General features: G+C 46.4%; 1 protein-coding gene across 1 annotated transcript in view; it reads right to left on the bottom strand.

The window, feature by feature from the left end:
- Nucleotides 1-13,817, bottom strand: part of DUSP9 (dual specificity phosphatase 9) — a 53,709-nt gene extending 39,892 nt beyond the window's left edge. Inside the window, exon 1 of the mRNA XM_069209408.1 lies at nucleotides 13,391-13,817. The gene's annotated coding sequence lies outside the window, so the exon portion shown is untranslated. The remainder of the gene's footprint in view (nucleotides 1-13,390) is intronic.
- Between the last annotated feature and the right edge of the window lie 2,978 nt (nucleotides 13,818-16,795).

Genomic DNA, 16,795 nt, shown 5'->3' with positions numbered 1-16,795 from the left:
AAAGAGAGGGGGATAAAGAAGTTAGAGAGAGCGCGACACGGAGAGACAGAAAGAGAGAGGGAAAGAGAGAGAGATAAAGAAGTGAGAGAGAGCGCGACACGGAGAGACAGAAAGAGAGAGGGAAAGAGAGAGAGATAAAGAAGCGAGAGAGAGCGCGACACGGAGAGACAGAAAGAGAGAGAGAAAGAGAGAGAGATAAAGAAGTGAGAGAGAACGCGACACGGAGAGACAGAAAGAGAGAGGGAAACAGAGAGAGATAAGGAGGCGAGAGAGAGCGCGACACGGAGAGACAGAAAGAGAGAGGGATAAAGAGGTGGGAGAGAGCGCGACACGGAGAGACAGAAAGAGAGAGAGAGAGAGAGAGAGAGATAAAGAAGTGAGAGAGAACGCGACACGGAGAGACAGAAAGAGAGAGATAAAGAGGTGAGAGAGAGCGCGACACGGAGAGACAGAAAGAGAGAGAGAAAGAGAGAGAGATAAAGAAGTGAGAGAGAGCGCGACACGGAGAGACAGAAAGAGAGAGGGAAAGAGAGAGAGATAAAGAAGTGAGAGAGAGCGCGACACGGAGAGACAGAAAGAGAGAGGGAAAGAGAGAGAGATAAAGAAGTGAGAGAGAGCGCGACACGGAGAGACAGAGTGAAGAAGAGAGAGAGAGAGAGACCCTCTCAGTGAGGAGGAAGACACTCTGCCTAGAGAAAGCTGAAATACAGACACTTTAGGCGCACAAGGGCGTGAGTCTCCCATCTCCGAGATGTGGCTCGTGCAGGCTGCTGCTTCAAGGCGCTAGACATATCGAGAGGTAGCTGAGTAGGGATGTGTCATTGCTAAAGCGCACCATCTCCAACACACAGGGGGTTGTAGCGCTAGGGGCGCGGCTTCCTGGCACTGCATCCCTGACCATCATCCCTTCGGACACCGACCCCCAAGATATGCACCCGGCGGGACGAATGAAGAACTTGAGCCAATGGGAAAAACAGGCCATTTATGAAGACCACGCCGCACCCACAAGACCCCTCACCACCCCAGAAACTGTCCCGCTCCTTCCATCCCAAGTGCCAGACGGGGTGCTGGTTCCCACTTTGTAAAACCTCCCGGACTCCTAAGAAGAGGACAAGATGCTCAGTCTGCGTCCATCACCCTCGACTAATGCAAGAATGTTACTCAGTTAGTAGGAGTCTGTTTTATATAGCGCTTCAGACCACATTTCTGCCGTTTCTAAGCACGGTAAACAACAAATAGTAGTTAGTATACTACCCAAGTAATGGTACTTTAATTTACCCACCTCAGGCGGCAGGAAGACTGACTCTAGTCTTCAGGTGTTTAAACTTCTGATCTTCTGATCACCAAGTTCGTCAGTTGTGAGCTTTCAGCTCGCTGAGCCAACCGATCAGTCCCTGCAGTCAGTGCTTCAGCCACTTCAGAGTGCCCGGGGACACTGAGAGCAGGTGGCACGGTACTCAGACACTCACAGTGACCGAGGGGGCATCGTGCACCGAGGAGTACAGAGTGGGAGGTGCTTCTCTGATCTCTCGGGCCCTACATCCCTCCCTGTGAGCCCCTGAAGGGCCTGGATGGTCACCTGTGCAGGGTGAGTGGGACTAACGATGCACTGAGATGAGAATGAGTTCCGGAGTGAAGGTCTGCTCAGGGCCAAAGCCCCGGCAGAAATGTGCCCTGCTCACCACTTACACTGAGTACACCATAGTCTTTCTACCCCCGACTTACAGGGGGGGGCTACAGTCCTGTCACAGGAGCACTGCACCCCCCCCCCTTCCAGCATTACCTGTCCCCGGACGCCCCTGAACCCTCTATGTTTCTATCTCAGGCTCTCTGCACTGGGTCTCTTCCCAACAGTCCTTGAACAATCATCGAACGCCCAATCTTTAGGTCCAGCCTGTGACACTGCATGCGCTTTAGAGGTGTTTTTATTTATAATAAAGGGCTTGGAGCCCGCCCTCCACTTACCATTTGTTGGCTTCACTGTCACTCTTCTATGCAGTCTCCTAATTGGCCAGTGCAGACCAAGTGTCGCTTCAGTTTCTTTTGGTGAAGCACGGACAAAGCACAGATTGATTTAACTTAACTAGTGCCCTTCTGCTGCCTTACTCCCCAATACTCCTCCTGCCCCTGTCTGGAACTCCCTCCTCCTCCCCCTCACCTCATTTTGTGTTACCCATATTCCACCTCGTCCCCTGCTCCATTATTGCGTCTCCCTCCCCACCTCCCCTTGTGCTGCTTCAAGCCCCCCTCCTGCTTTTTTCAAACATACTGCACAGCAGTGAGCGCCGCTGTGCAATGTGGCTTTAAGAAAAACATTATGACGCGGTCAACGCTGGTCATGTCATATTGGTTTTTTCCATTGGCTTTAAGAGATGTTGCACAGCAGTGTGCTGCTGTGCAACATGTCTTAAAAAGATTGACAAAACCAATATAGCTTGCATAGGCGACAGCGGTTGGCTTTGCTAATGCTTGTCCAGTTTGTGCTCCCTACTCTGGACCTATTCCTGGCAGTCTCTGAGCCCAGATGCCCTTCCGGCCCCTACCTCCCTACCTCCATAATGTCGCAGTGGTTCCCCTCCCAGCAGCCTTCCTCCTTGAAGGCCCTTGAAGCGCCTTACTCCTTCATCAGGCATGAAGCACTGGCTCTGTCCTCAGCAGCTCATGGACTCCCTTCAACCCTCTATGCGTCTCTCTCAGGCTACCCGTCCTTCTCCCTTCCCAGAACTCTCCGTCTCCTGTCGTACTCAACCCCAAGGCCTGTGACAAAGGCTCCTCTGTCACCATGGCCAGGACTGAACCTCTCTGTGTCAACGCCTGCGATGGGCCTGTTCAAAGCACCCATTCACCATGCCCTTGGAGTGGTGGGCAGCTTCCGGGATTCCCAGAGCGACGCAGAGGGAGGGGGCTCAGAGGAGAAGATATCTTACGCAAATTTTTGAAAACAAAACAGCAGGGTGGGAAGTCATATCCAGTTTCAGAATGTGGACAACATTCTGGATTCATGAATCAGTTGTAAATAAGAGGAAGCCAGAACAAAACAAAGAAACAAGGTTGAGATCTTGGTGGACAAGTTACTCTGTCACAACGGATATAATGGGATTTATATTTCGGCGCACGGGATATACACAACGGTGATGGATATCCCGATTGCTGAAATAAAGATCTGCAATTTGTTTAACTTCTCAAAAGTGGTCCTTCAAACTGCAATTGAGAGACGGAGGCAGCAATAAGGTGGACGAGGGTGGGAAATATTGTGCCCTCTTGCATGATTGATCACTGAGAATTGATTCATGTACATACTGGACATGAAGGGTCAATCAAAAATGTAATATTGACCTCTAAAAATTAAATTTTAGAATTGGCAGAAAATTGAATCTTGGTCATGGTGCAATGAACATGTCAAGGGCTGTCATGCACGTTACCTGTCTTTATTTATTTCCCTGCGTGGACTTATTTCAGCCCAAGATGTTTTCTCTGCTCCTCCCTGTACATCTGTGTGCCTCTTTGCTTACTGAAGACAGCGTGTGTCTGCACAGAGTACAATTGTGGGTACCAAGGGTCACACAGTAATGCAAGGTTAAATGTAGGGCGTATAATTCTTGCGGTGAAACAGCCGGGCATGGGGCTACGAGAGCTGAAACGGAGAACCTCCACCTCAGCAAAGTGAAGCTGAGTGCTCTACCAAACCCCGGGATACAGGTAACATTCCGTCCCGTGATGGTTGCACCCGTTTAAGAAACGCTCCTCCACTTCTCTCTTCTCAGAGAATCGCATGTCAGAAGTCCAGGGTTTAAGCCAAGGACCCTTGCAGGTATTGTTCACTGACCAAGCACTAATCATGTCAGTTTTTACTTGTCATTCAAGCCTCTCCAACTCACAGACATACTCTTCAGCTCTAAGTGGGACGGGTATGCCCAGACATGGGTCGCATGCACACTGTGCCACTGCAACCAAGCTATACCCAACTGATGAGCCCCTAACTAGGGCAAAACTGGTTCAGTGTTGCTTGTGAATGACCTACCCTGGCCGTTAATGCTGGACTATTTCCACTGGTGCAGGGTGAAGACTGATTAGCATATGGCTGGGTTGAAACTGAGGTGCCATGGATTGCAAAATAAGGATGGACTGGGATGCAGCTCCGACTAATTACCAATGGCTGAGATCAATTCAAGCATTCCATCCATCAAGTTTTTGTATACTTCAGTTTGCACCCCTAGGTGGGATGGGTATGCCCAGGTGTGGGTCTTGTGCACACTGTGTCACTATAACTAAGTCATACCTGGTCGATAACCCTTAGTAGGGTGAAACCGGCCATGGGTTGCTTGTGCTTTGGTTCTGAGATGACCGGGCCTGGCGTTGGGCTGGACTGTTCTCATTCTAGCATGTTCAAGACTGATTTGCTTATGGCTGGGTCCAAACTGAGGTGACATGTTGTGTAAAACAATGATGGATTGGGATGCCAGCCGAGAAATTACCACTGGCTTAGGTTAATTCAAGCATTACATCCATCTCTGTTTTGTCAACTTGTACCATTGAGCAGTGCAAAACCCAGTAAAACTATACAAATATACTGCAGTAACATTGCATTTCAAACTGCAAAAATATCACAGCAAAACTATATCACAGGGCCCCATCAGTAAGGTAAAACTAGGCTGCTACTAAAACATAACTTCAACACAACAATTACAATACCATAACAACGCAACTCAACTGCAACTCTACCAGAGCTACACTATAATAACTACAGGGCCGCATCAAGAACACAAGACTACACATCAACAAAAACATAACAACAACACAGCAATTATAATACTGCAACATTACGACTCAAGCTGCATCAATGCCAGAGAAATGCAATAACACCAGGAGTGCTGCATCTCTAGCCCAAAACTATACCACGAGAAACATACCCACAAGACTGAAATGATAAAACTGTAAGATTATAACTCAAGCTGCATCAATGCCAGAGGAATGCAATAACACCAGCAGTGCTGCATCTACAGCCCAAAACTATACCAGAAGAAACATACACACAAGACTGAAATGATAAAACTGTAAGATTATAACTCAAGCTGCATCAATGCCAGAGGAATGCAATAACACCAGCAGTGCTGCATCTACAGCCCAAAACTATACCAGAAGAAACATACACACAGGACTGAAATTATAATACTGTTACATTATAACTCAAGCTGCATCAATGCCAGAGAAATGCAATAACGCCAGCAGTGCTGCATCAACAGCCCAAAACTATACCACAACAAACATACCCACAAGACTGAAATTATAATACTGTTAGATTACAACTCAAGCTGCATCAATGCCAGATAAATGTAATAACAGCAACAGTGCTACATCTACAGCCCAAAACTATACCAAAAGAAACATACCCACAAGACTGAAAATATAATACTGTAAGATTATAACCCAAGCTGCATCAATGCCAGATAAATGTAATAACAGCAACAGTGCTACATCTACAGCCCAAAACTATACCACAAGAAACATACCCACAAGACTGAAAATATAATACAGTAAGATTATAACCCAAGCTGCAACAGTGCCAGAGAAATGCAATAACACCAACAGTGCTGCATCTACAGCCCGAAACTATTCCACACACAAAATACCCACAAGACTGAAATTATAATACTGTAAGATTATAACTCAAGCTGCATCAATGCCAGAGAAATGCAATAACACCAGCAGTGCTACATCTACAGTCCAAAACTATACCACAAGAAACATACCTGGAAGACTGAAATTATAATACTGTAAGATTACAACCCAAGATGCATCAATGCCAGCGAAATGTAATAACAGCAACAGTGCTACATCTACAGCCCAAAACTTTACTACAAAAAACATACCCACAAGACTGAAATTATAATACTGTAAGATTATAACTCAAGCTGCAACAGTGCCAGAGAAATGCAATAACAGCAGCAGTGCCACATCTACAGCCCAAAACTATACCACAAAAAACATACCCACAGGACTGACATTACAATACTGTAAGATTACAACTCAAGCTGCATCAATGCCAGAGAAATGCAATAACAGCAGCAGTGCTGCATCTACAGCCCCAAAAGATACCACGACAAACATGCCCACAAGATTGAATTTATAATACAGTTAGATTACAACTCAAGCTGCAACATTGCCAGAGAAATGCAATAACACCAGCAGTGCTGCATCTGCAGCCCAAAACTACATGACAAAAACATACCTGCAAGACTGAAATTATAATACCGTAAGATTACAACCCAAGCTGCAACAGTGCCAGATGAATGCAATAACAGCAACAGTGCTGCATCTACAGCCCAAAACTATTCCACACAAAACATACCCACAAGACTGAAATTATAATACTGTAAGATTACAACCCAAGCTGCATCAATGTCAGAGAAATGCAATAACATCAACAGTGCTGCATCTCCAGCCCAAAACTATACCACAAGAAACATACCTGCAAGACTTAAATTATAATACTGTACGATTACAACCCAAGCTGCATCAATGCCAGAGAAATGCAATAACACCAGCAGTGCTGCATCTACAGCCCGAAACTATACCACAAAAAACATACCTGCAAGACTGAAATTATAATACTGTAAGATTACAAACCAAGCTGCAACAGTGCCAGAGAAATGCAATAACAGCAACAGTGCTGCATCTACAGCCCAAAACTATTCCACACAAAACATACCCACAAGACTGAAAATATAATACTGTAAGATTACAACTCAAGCTGCATCAATGCCAGAGAAATGTACAGTAATAACAGCAACAGTGCTACATCTACAGCCCAAAACTATACCACAAGAAACATACCCACAAGACTGAAAATATAATACTGTAAGATTATACCTCAAGCTGCATCAGTGCCAGAGAAATGCAATAACAGCAGCAGTACTGCATCTACAGCCCAAATCTATTCCACACAAAACATACCCACAAAACTGAAATTATAATACTGTAAGATTACAACCCAAGCTGCATCAATGCCAGAGAAATGCAATAAAATCAACAGTGCTGCATCTACAGCCCAAAACTATACCACAAGAAACATACCCACAGGACTGAAATTAGAATACTGTAAGATTATAACTCAAGCTGCATCAATGCCAGAGAAATGCAATAACACCAGCAGTGCTGCATCTGCAGCCCAAAACTACACGACAAAAACATACCCACAAGACTGAAATTATAATACTGTAAGATTACAAACCAAGCTGCAACAGTGCCAGAGAAATGCAATAACAGCAACAGTGCTGCATCTACAGCCCAAAACTATTCCACACAAAACATACCCACAAGATTGAAAATATAATACTGTAAGATTATAACTCAAGCTGCATCAGTGCCAGAGAAATGCAATAACAGCAGCAGTGCTGCATCTACAGCCCAAAACTATACCAAAAAAATACGCGCAAGACTGAAATTATAGTACTGTAAGATTATAACTCATGCTGGATCAATGCCAGAGAAAAGCAATAACACCAACAGTACTGCATCTACAGCCCAAAACTATTCCACACAAAACATACCCACAAAACTGAAATTATAATACTGTAAGATTACAACCCAAACTGCATCAATGCCAGAGAAATGCAATAACATCAACAGTGCTACATCTACAGCCCAAAACTATACTACAAAAAACATACCCACAAGACTGAAATTATAATACTGTAAGATTACAACCCAAGCTGCATCAATGCCGGAGAAATGCAATAACACCAGCAGTGCTGCATCTACAGCCCGAAACTATACCACAAAAAACATACCTGCAAGACTGAAATTATAATACTGTAACATTATAACTCAAGCTGCATCAGTGCCAGAGAAATGCAATAATATCAACAGTGCTGCTTCTAAGGCCCAAAACTATACCACAAAAAAACATACCCACAAGACTGAAATTATAATACTGTAAGATTATAACTCAAGCTGCATCAATACAAGAGAAATGCAGTAACATCAGCAATGCTAGATCTACAGCCCAAAACTATACCACAAAAAACTTACCTGCAAGACTGAAATTATAATACTGATAGATTACAACTCAAGCTGCAACAATGCCAGAGAAATGCAATAACACCAGCAATGCTGCATCTACAGCCCAAAACTATACCACAAGAAACATACCCACAAGACTGAAATTATAGTACTGTATGATTACAACACAAGCTGCAACAGTGCCAGAGAAATCAATAACACGAATGGTGCTACATCTACAGCCCAAATTTATACAACAAAACGCACACCCACAGGACTGAAATTATAAAACTGTAAAATTACAACCCACGCTGATCCCAAAAACTTCGGAACTTAAACTACTGCACGCACTACTACACACAGCCAAAGAGCAACAAGAGCACAGCCACCTTAAACGACTAATGGTACCACACCAACAATGAAAACAACACTAAAACCAAACAAAACATATGCTACCATCATTACAACACTACCTCAATCTGAATAATACTACTACCACACTGAAGCTACAGGGCTAGGAGTACTCTAACATGTCCGCAATGCTGCTACCACACACTACCACCACTGAGATAACACTACTACACCAATGTTACTACATCACGGTCACTACGCCAACAACATAACTACATCACCGTCTATCACAGTGTGAATAATACTACCACGCTGAAACTACAGAGCTAGGAGTAGTCTAACACGTCTGCAATGCTGCTACCACACACTACCACCACTGAGATAACACTACTACACCAATGTAACTACATCACGGTCACTACACTAACAACATACCTACCTCACAATCTACCACATTCTGAATAATACTACCACGCTGAAACTACAGAGCTAGGTGTGCTCTAACACGTTCGCAATTCTTCTACCACAGACTATCACCACTGAGATAACACTGTTACACCAATGTAAACACATCACAGCCGCTACACCAACCACATAACTACATCACCGCCTATCACATTCTGAATAATACTACCACACTGAAACTACAGAGCTAGGTGTACTCTAACACGTCTGCAATGCTGCTACCACGCACTACCATCACTGAGATAACACTACTACACCAATGAAACTACATCACAGCCACTACACCAACAACATAACTACATCACCGTCTATGACAGTGTGAATAATACTACAACGCTGAAACTACAGAGCTAGGAGTACTCTAACACGTCTGCAATGCTGCTACCACAGACTACAACCACTGAGATAACACTACTACACCAATGTAACTACATCACAGCCACTACACCAACAACATACCTACATCACTGTATGTCACAGTGTGAATAATACTACCACGCTGAAACTACAGGGCTAGGTGTACTCTAACACACCTGCAATGCGGCTACCACACACTACCACCACTGAGATAACACTACTACACCAATGTAACTACATCACAGCCACCACACCAACAACATAATCACATCACCATCTATCACAGTCTGAATAATACTACCACGCTGAAACTACAGAGCTAGGTGTACTCTAATACGTCCGCAATGCGGCTACCACACTCTACCACCACTGAGATAACACTACTACACCAATGTAACTACATCACACCACTACACCAACAACATACCTACATCACTGTCTATCACAGTCTGAATAATACTACCACGCTGAAACTACAGAGCTAGGTGTACTCTAACACGTCTGCAATGCTGCTACCACACACTACCACCACTGAGATAACACTACTACACCAATGTAACGGCATCACACCACTACACCAACAACATACCTACATCACCGTCTATCACAGTGTGAATAATACTACCACGCTGAAACTACAGGGCTAGGTGCACTCTAACACATAAGCAATGCTGCTACCACACCCTACCACCACTGAGATAACACTACTACACCAATGTAACTACATCATGGACACTACACGAACAACATAACTACATCACCGTCTATCACAGTGTCACTAATACTACCACACTGAAACTACAGATCTAGGTGTACTCTAACACGTCCACAATGCTGCTACCACACACTACCACCACTGAGATAACACTACTACACCAATGTAACTACATCACGGCCACTACACCAACAACATAACTACATCACCGCCTATCACAGTGAGAATAATACTACCACGCTGAAACTACAGAGCTAGGAGTACTCTAACACGTTCGCAATGCTGCTACATCACTCTACCACCACTGAGATAACACTACTACACCAATGTAACTACATCACGGTAACTACACCAACAACATAATCACATCACCGTCTATCACAGTGTGAATAATACTACCACGCTGAAACTACAGAGCTAGGTGTACTCTAACATGTCTGCAATGCTTCTACCACACACTACCACCACTGAGATAACACTACTACACCAATGTAACTACATCACGGTCACTACACCAACAACATACCTACCGCACCGTCTATCACAGTGTGAATAATACTACCACGCTGAAACTACAGAGCTAGGTGTACTCTAACACGTCCACAATGCTGCTACCACACACTACCACCACTGAGATAACACTACTACACCAATGTAACTACATCACGGCCACTACACCAACAACATAACTACATCACCATCTATCACAGTGTCACTAATACTACCACACTGAAACTACAGAGCTAGGTGTACACTAACACGTCTGCAATGCTGCTACCGCACTCTACCACCACTGAGATAACACTACTACACCAATGTAACTACATCACACCACTACACCAACAACATACCTACATCAGCGTCTATCACAGTCTGAATAATACTACCACGCTGAAACTACAGAGCTAGGTGTACTCTAACACGTCCGCAATGCTGCTACCACACACTACCACCACTGAGATAACACTACTACACCAATGTAACTACATCACGGTCACTACACCAACAACATAATCACATCACCGTCTATCACAGTGTGAATAATACTACCACGCTGAAACTACAGGGCTAGGTGTACTCTAACACGTCTGCAATCCGGCTACCACACTCTACCACCACTGAGATAACACTACTACACCAATGTAACTACATCACACCACTACACCAACAACATACCTACATCACCGTCTATCACAGTCTGAATAATACTACCACGCTGAAACTACAGAGCTAGGTGTACTCTTACACGTCTGTAATGCTGCTGCCACGCACTACCACCACTGAGATAACACTACTACACCAATGTAACTACATCACCGTCACTACACCAACAACATAACTACATCACTGTATGTCACAGTGTGAATAATACTACCACGCTGAAACCACAGAGCTAGGTGTACTCTAACACATAAGCAATGCTGCTACCACACCCTACCACCTCTGAGATAACACTACTACACCAATGTAACTACATCACGGTCACTACACCAACAACATAATCACATCACCGTCTATCACAGTGTGAATAATACTACCACGCTGAAACTACACAGCGAGCTACCACACACTACCACCACTGAGATAACACTACTACACCAATGTAACTACATCACACCACTACACCAACAACATAACTACATCACTGTATGTCACAGTGTGAATAATACTACAACAACAGAAGGAGAATACTTCTGCCACTCCAGCATGGTAACCACAAACGTAGAACAAACCACTACCCACCATTGACACCAGTCCACCTCTGCACCAGCGTAACAACAGCAACACGAGCATCCGGAAGCCTTTGGGTCCAGTTCACACCCTGCATTTTGTTATATAAAAGTGGTACTCGAGTAATACTACACAATGCTGTTCACCAACCTCCTCCCAGAAACGTCCGCCTCATCTAATCACTATCCAGAGAAATTCTGTATTAAGTAAGGAAGGACCGGGCTAGGGCTGACAAAACATTAATGATATTACTGTGTGGGAGGGGTATGTAAATTTAAGGAGGGGCTTAGAGAGTGAGGTGTTAATACAAACACATAGACAGATGCTCACGAGCAAGAGCTTTGCAATTCCTAAACTACACTTCGGAAGTTACTACAGCCCTGAAGGTCTCAAGGCCGGCTCAAGCATACTCCGGCCCTGCCCTGGAGTACCCAGAGCAACAGACCCGGCCTTGCCCTGCCCCCGCTGCACAGGGACTTACACAAAGAAGGCGGGTCAATAAAACACCAGCCCACATCAACTGCTATATTAATGAATTGAGCATTCAGTAATAAACGTCATTTTAAAAAAAATAGAATTCTTTAAACTTTGAAATGTAAATTAAAATATTTTAAGTAATTTAAAATGATTCAGCGCCTTACTTCAACTAAAGAAAACTGCATCATATAGTAAATAAAAATGTAGTGAAGGTAGATTTTACATTAAAACATTGAAATTAAATATTTAATGCACATTTAATTTGATGAGTTGATTTACTGTTACATTTGATGTAACCAGTTCTAGGTTAATAATAAACATTTATATAATTTTACATAAACTTACATTTCTATTATGTATTATAATATTTGAGGATTGATTTTCTTCCCACTGTCACCCTGGTGTGGAAAGTTAGTGGCGGTGAGTTTCCAGTTGTGAATCCAGCTGCCAGAGGCTCCGCCCCCTGATTTCAGGAGGGGGTGGAGACACGTAAGTCACATATGGGTGTAATTATGCACGTGGAAATGGTGAACTGCACAACATGCAGAGCTACACATAGGCTCAGCAGTATATACAGAATGAGCAAATATGCAGGTGTAATTCTACGTTTGTGTCGTGAGCTCTGTGTGTGCGGGTTCTTTCCTGGCACGCGCCCTCACACCACACACACAGTAGGGATGACAAAGCCAGGCCTGTTGCATTTGTGAATAAGTATTTTTTTTTTTTTTTTTTGTGTAACGAGTGCCTTAGAGGCAGAAGATGTATCAGTTTCTTCGATACAGCGAAGTTTCAATATTGAGGTGTAGGGGGGCAGCGCCTGGGGTATTTGGGGGGCACCTGAACGGTATCGCAGGGGTCTTGTGACCTGGTGGTGTGTGTGTGTAGACCACAGAGGTCGCCGCATGCTTTCCTGATCCCCACAAAGGCCTGGGAGGAGGTTGTGGTGGTGGGTGGGGTATCACCCCCAGCACCCCTGGAGGGTCTCACAGCCCCGGGGGTTGTGATGCCTGGTTTGGGTTCTGTTCACTTTGTGCTTTTGGTGCCCCCTCTAGCTTGAGAATACTCTCCTCCGCTTGGCACGTGCATCCCAAGCCCCCCCCCTCCCCCCATCACCCCACGCATGAGATCTGCCCTCTTCCTCCGGCCCCGACTGGCACCAAGTGGGCAGTGGGACCGTCGCGTGGGGTCGGAGGGGGTGTTAACTCAAACTCAATAAAAAGCCTTCTTCTCCACTCCAAGAGCCGGGGGGGTACACCCTGTCCCCCGCCCCTCCCGGCGCGCCCTATTACTCACCGTGTGGATCCGGCGGCGGACGGGGGGTTAAGGAGAGGGTCGGGGCTGGGGTCCTGTCCGGCAGGGACGGCTCGGGGGTCGGCTGTGCTGCCTGCTCCTGGGGCGGCGCAGGTCCCGCCCCTGCAGCCCGCGGGTGGCACAGCCCCTCCGGGACAGGATGAGGTCGTTTCCTGCCCCAGACTGGAGAGTGGCCACGTGCTGTCTGTGTACAAGCAGAGCCCCCCCTGCCCGGAGAGGTGGGGGCAGGACGCGAGAGGGTTAACCCTGGAGGAGGACGGGAGGGGGGCACTGAGGAGGGAAGAGATGGGGCTAAGGAGGAGAGGGAGGAGACGTGGTGAGGCAGAGGAGGGGTAGTGGAGGTGAGGAGGAGGAGAGGCTGAAGACAGAGGAGAGGGGTGACGAAGCAGAAGAGAAGGATGAGGTGGGGAGGGTGGGCGGCAGGAGGAGGGCCACACGAGTGTGGAGAGAGGGCCTGGGGGAGGCGGGTGGATGGAGTTGGGGGGGGGGAGGTTGAAGAAGTTTGTTAGCATCAGCTGTATCAGTGAGGATTGACGGAGGGCTGGAAGTACTGTGTGCAGAGAGAGCTTGAGGTGATGGGTAGGAGGAGGGAGATACGGAGGGTAGACGGGGGAGAGGGGGGTCGGGGTAGAGGCCGCTCTGGGCTGTGTGAGGAGGGAAATTTACACGAGCACAGGGGAGGATGGAGGGCTCAAGTGAGGGGGGTGGAGAGAGCGAGGTGAGGAGTTATGGAGTTGAGGACTGATGGAGGTGAAGAGTGATGGAGGTGAGGGGTGATGGAGGCGGTGATGAGTGATGGAGGAGGTGAGGACTGATGGAGGAGTTGAAGAGTGATGGAAGTGAAGAGTGATGGAGGAGGTGAAGGGTGATGGAGGTGAAGAGTGATGAGGTGAAGAGGGATGGAGGTGAGGGGTGATGGAGGCTGTGAAGAGAAGAGTGATGGAGGTGAAGAGGGATGGAGGAGGTGAGGAGTGATGGAGATGGTGAAGAGTGACGGAGGTGAAGAGCGACAAAGGTGAGGAATGATGGAGGTGAAGAGTGATGAAGGTGAAGAGTGATGTAGATGAAGAGTGATGGAGGCGGTGAAGAGTGATGGATGTGAAGAGTGACGGAGGTGAGGAATGATGGAGGTGAAGAGTGATGGAGGTGAAGAGTGATGGAGCTGAAGGGTGATGGAGGAGGTGAAGAGTGATGGAGGCGGTGAAGAGTGACGGAGGTGAAGAGTGACGGAGGTGAAGAGTGATGGAGGTGAAGAGTGATGGAGTGAAGGGTGATGGAGGTGAAGAGTGATGAAGGAGGTGAAGAGTGATGGAGGAGGTGAAGGGTGATGGAGCTGAAGAGTGACGGAGGTGAAGAGTGACAGAGGTGAAGAGTGATGGAGGTGAAGGGTGATGGAGGAGGTGAAGGGTGATGGAGGTGAAGAGTGATGGAGGAGGTGAAGAGTGATGAGGTGGAGAGTGATGGACGTGAAGAGTGATGGAGGTGAAAGGTGATGGAGGTGAAGAGTGATGGAGGTGAAAAGTGATGGAAGAGGTGAAGAATGCTGGAGGAGGTACAGAATTATGGGGGAGGTGAAGAGTGATGGAGGTGAAGAGTGATGGAGGTTAAGGGTGATGGAGAGTGATGGAGGAGGTGAAGAGTGATGAGGTGGAGAGTGACAGAGGTGAGGAATGATGGAGGTGAAGAGTGATGAAGGTGAAGAGTGATGTAGATGAAGAGTGATGGAGGCGGTGAAGAGTGATGGAGGTGAAGAGTGTTTGGAGCTGAAGGGTGACGGAGGAGGTGAAGAGTGATGGAGGTGAAGAGTGACGGAGTTGAAGAGTGACAGAGGTGAGGAATGATGGAGGTGAAGAGTGATGGAGGAGGTGAAGGGTGATGGAGGTGAGGAGTGATGGAGAAGGTGAAGGGTGATGGAGGTGAAGAGTGATGGAGCTGAAGGGTGATGGAGGAGGTGAAGAGTGATGGAGGTGGTGAAGAGTGACGGAGGTGAAGAGTGATGGAGGCTGGCGGAGTGATGGAGGTGAAGAGTGATGGAGCTGAAGGGTGTCGGAGGAGGTGAAGAGTGATGGAGGCGGTGAAGAGTGATGGAGGCGGTGAAGAGTGACGGAGGTGAAGAGTGACGGAGGTGAAGAGTGACGGAGGTGAGGAATGATGGAGGTGAAGAGTGATGGAGGTGAAGAGTGATGGAGTGAAGGGTGATGGAGGTGAAGAGTGATGGAGCTGAAGAGTGATGAGGAGGTGAAGAGTGATGGAGGAGGTGAAGGGTGATGGAGGTGAAGAGTGATGGAGGTAAAGAGTGACGGAGGTGAGGAATGATGGAGGTGAAGAGTGATGGAGGAGGTGAAAAGTGATGGAGGAGGTGAAGAGTGACGGAGGTGAAGAGTGATGCATGTGAAGAGTGATGGAGGTGAAGGGGGATGGAGGTGAAGAGTGATGGAGGAGGTGAAGAGTGATGAGGTGGAGAGTGATGGAGGTGAAGAGTGATGGAGGAGGTGAAGAGTGATGAGGTGGAGAGTGATGGACGTGAAGAGTGATGGAGGTGAAAGGTGATGTAGGTGAAGTGTGATGGAGGTGAAAGGTGATGGAAGAGGTGAAGAATGCTGGAGGAGGTACAGAATTATGGGGGAGGTGAAGAGTGATGGAGGAGGAGAAGCATATGGAGGCTGTATAGGTAAATCAGTTTTTCGTAAACTGAGGTCCCTGGAGATAAAGATATGGTGGAACCTAGCAGTGATGAGGTGAGTGGAGTCCTCTCTGCTATCAGAAGGTAGAAACTACAAAAGTTATGAGCCTCATTTACAAGGCATTTGCATCACTGTTGCGTCATTTGTTTGTGACGCAATGGTGGCACTAGCCATGCTCCACACTTATTCACATTTACAAACTGACGCACTGGACCCAATGCGTCAGTTTGTAAACCCTTGTATCACATTATACCTGTGCCAGGTATAATGCATGCAATTTAGGCGTTCCCACGGGAAAAGCCACACAGAACTGATTCAGTGAAATTTAGAACATTTCACTGCATCATTCTGCAACTTAACTGAGTCAGAATTTTACCACCTGCTTAGAGCAGGAGTAAAATTGACACAGGGCTTTTGTCAAAGGGGACCTCCTTACATTGCTGGAGTAGCATCATTTTTTTAATGCTAGTGCAGCAATGCATAAGTTTAGCGCCACAGATGCGCCAGAACTTCTGACGCATTGCTGATGCATCTGTGAGAAAGTTCATCATGGAGCTCTGTAATGTAGATACAGCACATCAATGCTGTTGTTAGGGGGGTCGTAAGGCAGCGCAAGAAATCTAACATATTGGGGCCGTTGGGTCAGATTCTTGTAAATGAGGCCCTATGTGTTTACTGTACAGAGAAGACCCATTTGTAAGCA

The sequence above is a fragment of the Pleurodeles waltl genome, chromosome 10 (genome assembly GCF_031143425.1).
Source record: "Pleurodeles waltl isolate 20211129_DDA chromosome 10, aPleWal1.hap1.20221129, whole genome shotgun sequence".
Classification (NCBI taxonomy): domain Eukaryota; kingdom Metazoa; phylum Chordata; class Amphibia; order Caudata; family Salamandridae; genus Pleurodeles; species Pleurodeles waltl.
Note: the sequence above shows the minus strand (reverse complement) of the source record. Positions and strands in the feature narration are given on the sequence as shown.